Source organism: Balearica regulorum, chromosome 7, assembly GCF_011004875.1.
Source record: "Balearica regulorum gibbericeps isolate bBalReg1 chromosome 7, bBalReg1.pri, whole genome shotgun sequence".
NCBI classification, from domain to species: Eukaryota; Metazoa; Chordata; class Aves; order Gruiformes; family Gruidae; genus Balearica; species Balearica regulorum.
The window spans coordinates 16,294,654-16,304,590 of NC_046190.1; the positions used below are offsets into that span (position 1 = coordinate 16,294,654).

Below are 9,937 nucleotides of genomic sequence, written 5' to 3' on the forward strand. Positions count from 1 at the left end.
GCTCCCCGCGGCTGAGAACCCCGTTCCGCTCCTCCCGGTGCCCGTGCGGAGCCACCTGCGCTCCTCGTCCGCCCCAGCCAGCGCCCGGGAGGAGGGAGCGGAGCCGGTGGCTCCCACGACGGCAAGTCCTGGAGCTCGGCGGAGCCCCGCACAAAGCGGAGGCGCTCGGGCCTCGGTCCCGGGGAAGTCTGCAGGGCGCACCGTCTTCCGTGGAAATCACGTCTCCCCTCGTCTTTCTGCCCCACGAAGGGCATCGCCCCGGGGGGGCAGCCACCCCTGCCTTGCTGCCAGCCGCGAGTTAGCCGGGCAGGCGTTGCGGAGGCACGGAGTCACTGTGCAATGAAGAGCAGCGGGGGGAGGATAAAACATACCTCTGGCCCTGCTAGGGGTGAGCAAGGAACGCACAAACCACGATTTGTCGTGAAATCATCCCGCTAAGGCAGAGAGGGGAGCGGGGCTCAAAACGCGCAGCACAGGCTGACAAAAAGCAGCAAAGGGGTGCCCGGAGCAGCGGGGCTTTGAGCACTAGAAGAAGTAAGAGGATCCGGGGGAAAGGGCTGTGCAATTTCAGCTGTGCAAAGCCCTGGCATCCCGGGACAGGAAGAAGGCAATTTAAGCCTGAAAATTTGTGTTCGGCTGCAAACACTTCGGTCGCAGTTTGCAACAGCGCTTAAAACTGACCCAGGACCTGAAGCCTCCGCTTCAGAAGCTGCTCAGTTTTTGGGTCACCTCCGAAAGCGGGACACGAGATTCTGAAAGATGTCGTTATTTTATAATGTTTCTTTTTTCCTGTATTATCAGAAGATGTCAGCAAGGTTTCAGGGGCGTTTGTTTCTCAAATCAGCGTTGTGGTTGCAGGCCGGAATTTTATACTGTGCCTTCTGCTAAGGGTGTCTCTATTTTAAAACGAAACTCTAGTGCATTATGTAGTAAAGGACAAGAAAGAAAACAAATTATCCCGTTTAACCTCCTTTATATTTTTTTTCCTTACAAACAAACTGCTTTGAAGGAGAAATGTGTTTATTCTGAAACGTTCCTCACAATTAGTCTCCGCTTTGAATGCAAACTCCGGATGCAGCGAAGTCACTTATCTGCGGAGATATCACCAACAACATAAAACAGCACGGAAAGGAGCAAAAAGTCTCCCAGCTGCCAGGGTCAGCTTCCACATTCGGGAAAGACGGTGCTAAAGGAAATATTCACTTACCTGTCTCAGCTCTCCAGACCAACACCTGGAGCCTGCCCCGATCCGGTGGCCTCGGAAAAGCAATTGCGCCCCATTTTGCATCTGCCTGCAGCAATGGCAAGTCGAATCTAAAAATAAAGCGGTTTGGTTTTTTTGTTTTATTTTTAAATAAATTGTAGGCTGGCTAGAATAGCCCTTTAAAGCTTTGGTTATCTACAAGCACTGGGGCAGCAACGGAGGTGCGGGGAGCTCCGGGCCCCGGGAGCCGCCGCCCGGGGAGCACCGGGAGCCGCCGCTGCCGCCCGGCGCAGCTCGGGGGCGGCCCGGGAACCTGCAAGGGGGGGCCACGGTACACCTTCTTCACAGCAATGCATCTACCGTAGAAGGAACCGGCCGTCTTTGCCTAGATCCCCGACAGGAGATGTCTCAGTTTACACCAGCTGCGACCCTGGCTCGCCGTCCGCAGGGGCGGTGAAGCGCTGGGTCCTTTCTTATATTACGATAATTACTTTAGAAAGCCTGACTCACATAAAAAGTATCTATAAAGATTTACTCGCGGTTTTGTCGACTTGGAAATACGTTTCTCCATTTTCCATCTACTCTAAACTTGCTGGTTTTCATCTCCAAAGCAGTCATTGGGAAAAAGAACTGGAGGAGGAGAAGCATTTCTATAAAGAGTTTAACCAAAGCACATCATTAAATATTTTCCCAACATCACCAAATAAACAACAATCCTCCAGCTCCCTATAAACTATTTAAAGCACGTCATATCATCTCTTCTGCTCTTGCCAATGTACTTTCCTTTTAATTTATAAGCCGATTAGAGCAGGGGCCTGTCTTTTTGTGTATATTTGCAAAATGTCTGGCACCCTTTCAGTCAGTCGCAGTTCACAAACACTTAAATCTGTGTTTAACTTCGTTATTCTAGGTAGTAGCTTTGCTTTTTCCTTACTTTTGCAGAGCTACTGCCTGTGAAAGTGCTTGTTGTAAATGATCTGAACAGTTGTTGAAGGGTTTCAGCAGAGGAAACCTCTTTGGATGGCAAATGGCAAAGCTGATACAAAAAAAAAAAAAAAAAGAACACGAAAAAGCACAAGAGAAATTTAAACTGAAATCTCAGGCTGTATAAATTGGCCCAAAAGAAAATGGGGAAAGCCTCCTTAGGAGGAACATTTTTAGTTCGCTAGAAAATAAACTTCTGCTCATAAATGATGAAAGTTATTATCATCAGAGGATGTGCTGTACCAAACAAACCTCCATTAGGCTGGGAAGGATAAAACAGGCTAGACAGCCTTTTTAAAAAAAAAAAATCATCATGTCTTTGATTCCCAAGATATCAACCATGTCTGTTTCTGTAGCGCTGTCAAGTAAACCTGAGTTATGTATGCTCTAAAAGAAGCCAGCAAGGAGAAAATTCAGCAAGTGAAAATTAAGAGCGCTTTCCATAGATACTTTACCAAAATATACTTTCTTTTTTGGACTCTTAAATTCCTGCCCTGTACCATGGCATGACAATTTCTGAGAAGAAGAGCAAGACCAGTGAATGTGGTAAAGCTGTGGTCATCAGAGCACGCAATTGCATGGCAGATTCTTTTTATTGAGGTTTTTGCTCTTTCTGCACTGTAATGTCCATCATTTTCACCACAAGAGCCTTAATGTCTGGAATGTAACCTCCTAAAACTGCCAGTGCCTCAAGGTGGGTGTTGCACAGTCTGAACTCCACTGCTGAAACCATTTTCTAGCACTTTTATGTATCACGTCTAACCTGAACAAGCAGGCAGAGGACAACTGGTTGATTTAATACAGTATCCGTGCATTGCTCTTTAATGTAGGTGACCTGGGAAGTTCTGTAACAAGCAAATACATCTGTCTGGGCTAGAAGGACTGGCTGGCTAGGGAGCTCAGCGACAGCGGGAGGAAAGCAAACCTACCGAGAGCGCTTCCTCCCTCCATATGTGCAAAAAGCAAGACATCGATCAAAGCCAACTGCCTGGTCATGAAAAGCACAGTTGGCAGTGCTGGTTTTGCTTTTTTTTTTTGCCAGTATGAAAGGAACACAAAGTGGTATCTCCAAATCTAGCCATAGGAAAATGGAGCATGGTGGTGCCTGGCTTTCCTTGGAGAGACAATCTGTGCTCACTAGCTGCCTAATTAAGAAACCTATACAAATAAGGGACAGGGACAAAAAGAAGGCACTGGTCCCATAAAGGCTGCAAGTGTGGGCTCTCCCTAGCTGGCACACCATGGGAAGACACATGAGAAATGGGGGGGGGTGATGAAGTTAAGTTTTAGGTAGCTGCTGATCAATGATCTTTTCTTTTTCTCTTTGTAATTTAATTCCCAGTTCCACGAGCAGTTAGCCCATGTTCTCTCCTAGAAAAAAAAAAAGAGTTTATTACTTTCCTTAATCTAATTTGATCCATGGTCTCAAAACTACTCTGACAAACCCTAGTCCTGCAGATTTGTCTATGGAGAGAACTAGTGAGCTCCCAAAGTATCCATCTCCCAACAGGTGTTTTGAAGTTCTTGAAAAACTGAGATGCACAATTTCCACAAAGCTGTGAGAACAGCTCTGGAGGCTGGTCAAACCAGTTGCTGCCCCAACAGACAGAAATCCCCTTTGCCCAGTGCCTCTTTAGCAAGCAGAAAAAAACCCAAATAATGACTGAGAATACCTCCGTGTATAACAACGCCCTTTGACAGAGAACGCTGTTTAGATCCATAAACTTCCCTGTGTTCATCAATGGCTGGGTCTGATTTAGGTTTTGTCTTTTGTATCTTGAGTAGAAGCAAATGTGGCAGCAGTTTGTCATAGTCAAAGAAATACAGAGGACAAACACAACAGTGAGACCCGGAGCTCTGCAGCACTCCGAAGACCACAATAGCCTCAGAAACATTTCCCTCAAACTGAACCCAGCCCTGAGGAGCAGAGAAATGTCTAGAATTATCCTCATTTCACATCATCACGTGAAAAAGAAAAAGAAGTGAACACGCCAATTTTACAAACCTGAGAATGAATGCAAGCTAGTATTTGTCCCACCATCTGGGAGGAGATAATAGAGGTGAAGGAAGAGGGAATACAGAGGGGGGTGGTAAAAGTTCACACAGACCTTCTATTTTTCTGGAGAGATGCTTCACATTCCAGCAGCAAAAATGAAGGAAACGGACATGAGGAGTAGATCAGAGAGGGGAAATAGGAAGATGGATGAAGTGCAAGGCTGGAGGAGCAAACAAGTCAATTTTGAATAAGAGTAAGGGGCTGTGTGCAGAGACCAACGAGGAGATGGAGCTCAGGGGAAGAAACAACAGCCAAAACACTCTCAAGTCAGAGATGGTGCCGGGATGAGGGAGGCAGAAAAAAATCAGAATCTTTCAGGTAAAGATAAAATCCTAAACCTCTGTCCTCCGTATCTGTTTGATTATGGCATCTCTGTCACCAGCTCTATCAGGACAACTGAGCATGGCCCTGCTATAGACAAGAGACAGGAGAAATCAGCCATGTCAAAGCTGCAAACTTTGGTTTGTGTAGAGAAATCAGAAGCAAACTATGAAACTCACAGCTAGAGAGCAAGAGGAGGAACCACTGAGAACTATGGGCCGTGCCTGAGAACCAGGCAAGTAGATGAAGGAGAAAAGAAGGGAAATGCCAGCAACGTAGAAGCAGTGGATGCCCAGGATGAACCCAGGAGATGAGGAGGATCAGAAGCGAGCACCACCAAACAAGGGCAAAAGGCCAGCAGTACCTCACAGAGCTATACTAATGGAAGGAGGAGGAGATGGGCTGATGCTGGATAGACCTTAAAACAATACTCTGATTCCATTGTCCAGCAAAAGCTCTCAAATCCAGAAAAAACAAATATCTTTCTGCACAAATTCCACTAACCACCATTAAGTTCCTGATGTGTTCCTCTTTAAGGTGGTAGTAGAGCAACAAAGGTCTGCAAGCATCATTTGTAAGGTTGAAAGTACAGAATCTGGGAATCTCTTTGGGATTCCCTAACCATGCCAAGACATGGTCTGCCTGCAGCTTCACACAAATCTGATATAAACCCCCTCCCTCCTCCTGACAATGAACAAGCAAATAGTTCATGCCTCTGTCTTAGGAGCAATGGGGCAGGAGAAAAGCGTTCATGATGACAAAGAGCTCTGAGAGAAGCATTTCCACAGCCCTTACAGCAACACAGCCTAACCTCAGCACTGCTTTGGTGCTGGCAGGGCTGCAGAAATCAGGGAGAAGGTGCAGGGTCCCTGGCCCAGGCACAGTAGCTTATCAACCAGAAACAACCACAGGGAAAGAGCATATATTCATAGCGCAGACATCTCCTTTGTCCTTTCTACCAGGACCTGGATGTTGCCTTGTTTCTTCTCCATCCACAGTTTCCCTTCTGTTAGCCCTTTAGTACCAGCAACATGGAGAAAGCTAAAAATAAAGCTGTATAAGCAATGTAATAGGCATGCAATTGCATGTCTATTTTCTTTGAAAAAAAATGATGCTTTATTTCCTGTACAATGGAAACTACAGTTTGATGTTACGACTATTGGGTTTTGACTGAACGCAGAAATTTGACTTAAACAATGACAATTCCCCCTGTATTTAGTATTACCATATGTCACTGATTATATATTTAAGTTGCAGAAATGAATTAAATTTCATGGCTTCCTCAAGTTAGATTCTCTTGGAGTGGACTGTCTGTTGTTATTAACCAAAATGCTTGGAAAACAGTTTAAATCAAAACAGCAGACTTGTGGTATCATTTCAGGAGAAAATTGGTTATCACAAATCAAGTGCTTAACACGCCATCATCCAGAAGGCTGGCTAAAGCTTTGCAAACCTGCAGCAACCATGGCCAGGATAGAGAAAAGGGGTTAATTGAACACCACAGACTCAGAGATGGAAAAAAAGAAAAGGAAAAAAAAAAAAAAAAAAAGACACAGTGCACTGTTTGGAGCTCCCTTGCCTGGGGTCTTATTCCTTCTGCCTCAGAAGTTATCATATATCCCACATCTCAGTGCTTATTTCACTTACTTTGGGAAAGTATCTTCTCTCAGCTGGCTACAGAGCATTAGTGACAATCATGTTGCGCACATGTTCCAGGAGAAGCCAGCCTTACGCTTGCTAGATTTCCTCCCACTTTCGGCGGGGGGGGCAGGGATCCAGATTTTCTTTACTCCTTCTGTTTCCCATCATGATTTGGATTGCTAACATTTCTATCCCCACTAGCAGTCCCCCAGTGGCTCCTGGCCCTTTTGTAGAGGACCAGCAGACAGCAGACCCCCTCGGCTCCCATCAACCAGGAAAGAAGTGAATTGTAACCTGCAGCCTCTGGGAATCTGGCTTCAGATTTAAAGTCAAAGTGATGTGAAGGGACTTTACAAAACTCCCCATCCATGCTTCCCGCCTCCTCCAGGTCCTGCCTAGACCTGCACAGTCAGAGCTGGAAGAGGACAGCCACGATGAGAGATGTCACCACTGGCAGGGGACGTGGATGTTGCAGACTGCGACACAGAAGCCGCAGAGGGAGCTCAGTGGTGGCAAGACACGGTGTAAAGCAGACCTGAGCAGTTGTGAGTGAGAAGCAGGTTATTATTCCTAACTGAAGAGCAATGTCATCAGGGGAGAACAGGTAAAAGATGGAGACTTCAGCATAAGAAGAAAACACAGGGAGCCACGCCGTGCTTGCCAAAGGACTCATGAGGCAGGATACAGCCAGGACAGGCCTCAGTGAGAGCCTTGCAAATTCATGTCATACTTTGCCAAAGACTCAATCAATTGAGCATGTGCTAAAGCTCAGTTTGTTTTGTCTTATTTAGAGCTTTGGAAGATATTTCCTATCTTGACTCATTGAACACACTCCAGCCACACACCTGCAACTTCTGGAGTGCATCCTCTCAGTGAGAGGCTGGCTAGCACGTCGTCACTTATGCAGGGCAAATCCTACTGAAAGCACATCAGACCACAGCTTTCGCACCAGTTTACTTTTACATGTAGCACATGTAAGCTAACATCTGGCAAGAACACAACTATGTCCTGATTGAGATGGAGCTCATCGCAACAGATGGTGTTTGATACTGCAGGACCAGGGCAGCTCCACCTCAAACTGAGCATTATTTCCCTTCTGCATTTTTACACATCTTTTTGGGAGTGGAGCTATTGTCACTAAGGCTTTGCAGTCACCTCAAGACTATATGCCACACAGCCTACAGGTCACTGCCTAGTCCTAACATCGAGGTTATTTTGCTCCTGTTGAGGCATCTCAGTGCATGAAGCAGGATCCTGACGCAACTGTCATATCGTACGCTAATACAACACGACGTTAGCAATACTCTGAACCAGATAGTGCCTCCAGTGCAGGAGGAAACTTTCTGTCCAAGCACACAGTAGCTCTGCCAGCACGCACGCACGCAAGCAGCACTGGTAGTTAGCAATCTAACAAGCAACATCTGGTGCCCATTTTGGGGGAAAGGATGGAAAGGCCAGCAAAGAGCAGCCTCCAGTACCACCTCTTCAAGCCTGAGACTTTCATCCTAAAGGGAAAAACGTTCAGAAGAGAAAACCCAGCATCGAAATGACTATTGTCACGACTCTGGAAGATACAAGACTTGACCAACTGTCTCTGCAGCGTTACACAGTTACTGTCCGAGATTTTTTTGCCAGAGGTTTATTTTGCCAGGAGAAGTACGGAGAGAGATTGCCACCTTGTGGTTCCTCCTCCTGCAGTGCCATGTTTTTTTATCAATTGTACTAGCCTAGGACCAGTGGTTTCCAAACTGCTGTCCGACAGGGTGACAAGGACACTGTGGACAAGAATAGAATCATAGAATCGTTTAGTTTGGAAATGACCTTTAAGATCATCAAGTCCAACCATTAACCTAGCACTGCCAAGTCCACCACTAAACCATGTCCCTAAGCACCACATCTACCCGTCTTTAAAATACCTCCAGGGATGATGACTCAACCACTTCCCTGGGCAGCCTGTTCCAATGACTGACAACCCATTTGGTGAAGAATTTTTTCCTAACATCCAATCTAAACCTCCCCTGGTGCAACTTGAAGTCGTTTCCTCTTGTCCTATTGCTTATTACTTGGGAGAAGAGACCAACACCCACCTGGCTACAACCTCCTTTCAGGCAGCTGTAAAGAGCAATCAGGTCTCCCCTCAGCCTCCTTTTCTCCAGGCTAAACAACCCCAGTTCCCTCAGCAGCTCCTCATCAGACTTGCTCTTTAGACCCTTCACCAGCTTTGTTGCTCAAATACTTTCTAAGAACTTAACCAAAAATGCAGGCCTGTAATTCACAGTCTCTGGTTCCTATATAGAGAAAGGTATCACCAGAAAGTCTTTCAGGAATCTAATCTGCAAGTTAATGAAGATGAGTAACTCCTGCACAGGTACACAGCTTCCAAACAGTGATCCAAAATGCTATGGCAGTGATGCACAAAACCAGATCATTTTTACAATATTCTCAGCATCAAGAAATCTGTGAGAAATTCAAGGCTGATGACAACCTGCAGTTTCAAAAATTTGGGATGGTCTCAGACAGTAGTTCCTACAAGCTCCTAGTAAAGAAGGAGCAGCCATGTGCTTGTCCCCACCACCTGCAGACAGGAAGGCAGGAGCAGACTGAGCTTGTCCCCAGTCACTCCAGGTACTGCTTAGGATAGTTTGTAAGATCTGCTCCTCAGGTGGTATAAGCTAGGGTAGGGTCTGAAAAAGGAGGTTACCAGTTGGCTCCTCTGTAAATCATGCCCAGGTAGAGCACCAAGCAGTATTTCCCCACTGGAGCTAGGGGGACTTAGAAAGGGGATGATCAGCGAGAGCTTGTGAAGCAGCACATGGCCCCTGTGAAATCTCAGGGAATCAATCAACCTTGGGGTAAAAAAAAAAAAAAAAAAAAAAAAAAAAAAAAAAGCTGCCTCTCCCAGAGAGGGGGAAGAGTCTCTCCTAACACAGCAAGGAACGTAGGTCTCCCTGGTGGCTTTTCATGCCTATCTGCCTGCTGAGATGCTGACACAGAAAGCGGCCCATTTTCCTGGGTGCAATAACAAGTGAATAATCAGAATTTTAGGGGAATTCCCTTTTCCTCCACGATATTTTCTGATTAGCTTCCTGCTTTGCCATTAGCAAGCCTGTTATAGTCGTAAACAACTGACTCTTTTCCAGTTTCCCAGTCTTGTTTCAAGGCTGTTCTGGATGGTGGTCCAGGGAAAACCCAAAAGTTTCAACAGTCCCTAAGTGCCGCCTTCTGCACATACGTCTGAAGCTGATAAACGCCCTTTGTGCATCACGTTCTCCATCAGGTCTAGACACAAGAATAAATGTTAGTTACAGCGTGGTATGTTTGTTTCCTAGGAAGACCGCAAAACTAATGACTATCCGCCCTCCATTAAAAAAAATAAAATCACTCCCACGGGAAGAAGGGAGATGAATTTGAACTGAAAAGCTAAAGAGTTGGGCCTCGGCAGATAACGGAGGGGAGGCTGACTGCAAATCCTGACTCTAGGGACTGCTGGCACAAGGCTTTCAGCAACCCCCCCGCTACCCAGCGCACGGGGAGGCGCAGACCCCGCACGGCCACACGCAACACACGGCCGGCCTTGCAGCACACCCGCCACGGAAGCCGGACCGAGTGCGGTCGCAGGTGGCCGGGGCAGGGCTCGGGGCTCGCAGCCCGCTCTAGCTGCCAGGGGTGGCCCCGCAGCCCCGGGGATGGGCTCCCGGGCAGCCCCGCCAGCGTCGCACCAGGTGTGGGGA

The 9,937-nt window shown here is 46.8% G+C and overlaps 1 long non-coding RNA gene across 1 annotated transcript; it reads right to left on the reverse strand.

Moving 5' to 3' along the window:
• Positions 1-977: 977 nt before the first annotated feature.
• On the reverse strand, positions 978-5,151 carry LOC142602496 (uncharacterized). Its single transcript, XR_012836242.1, has 3 exons — positions 1,740-5,151; positions 1,208-1,314; positions 978-1,091 (listed from the first exon to the last, which is right to left on the reverse strand). It is a non-coding gene; the product is annotated as an uncharacterized LOC142602496 (long non-coding RNA).
• Between the last annotated feature and the right edge of the window lie 4,786 nt (positions 5,152-9,937).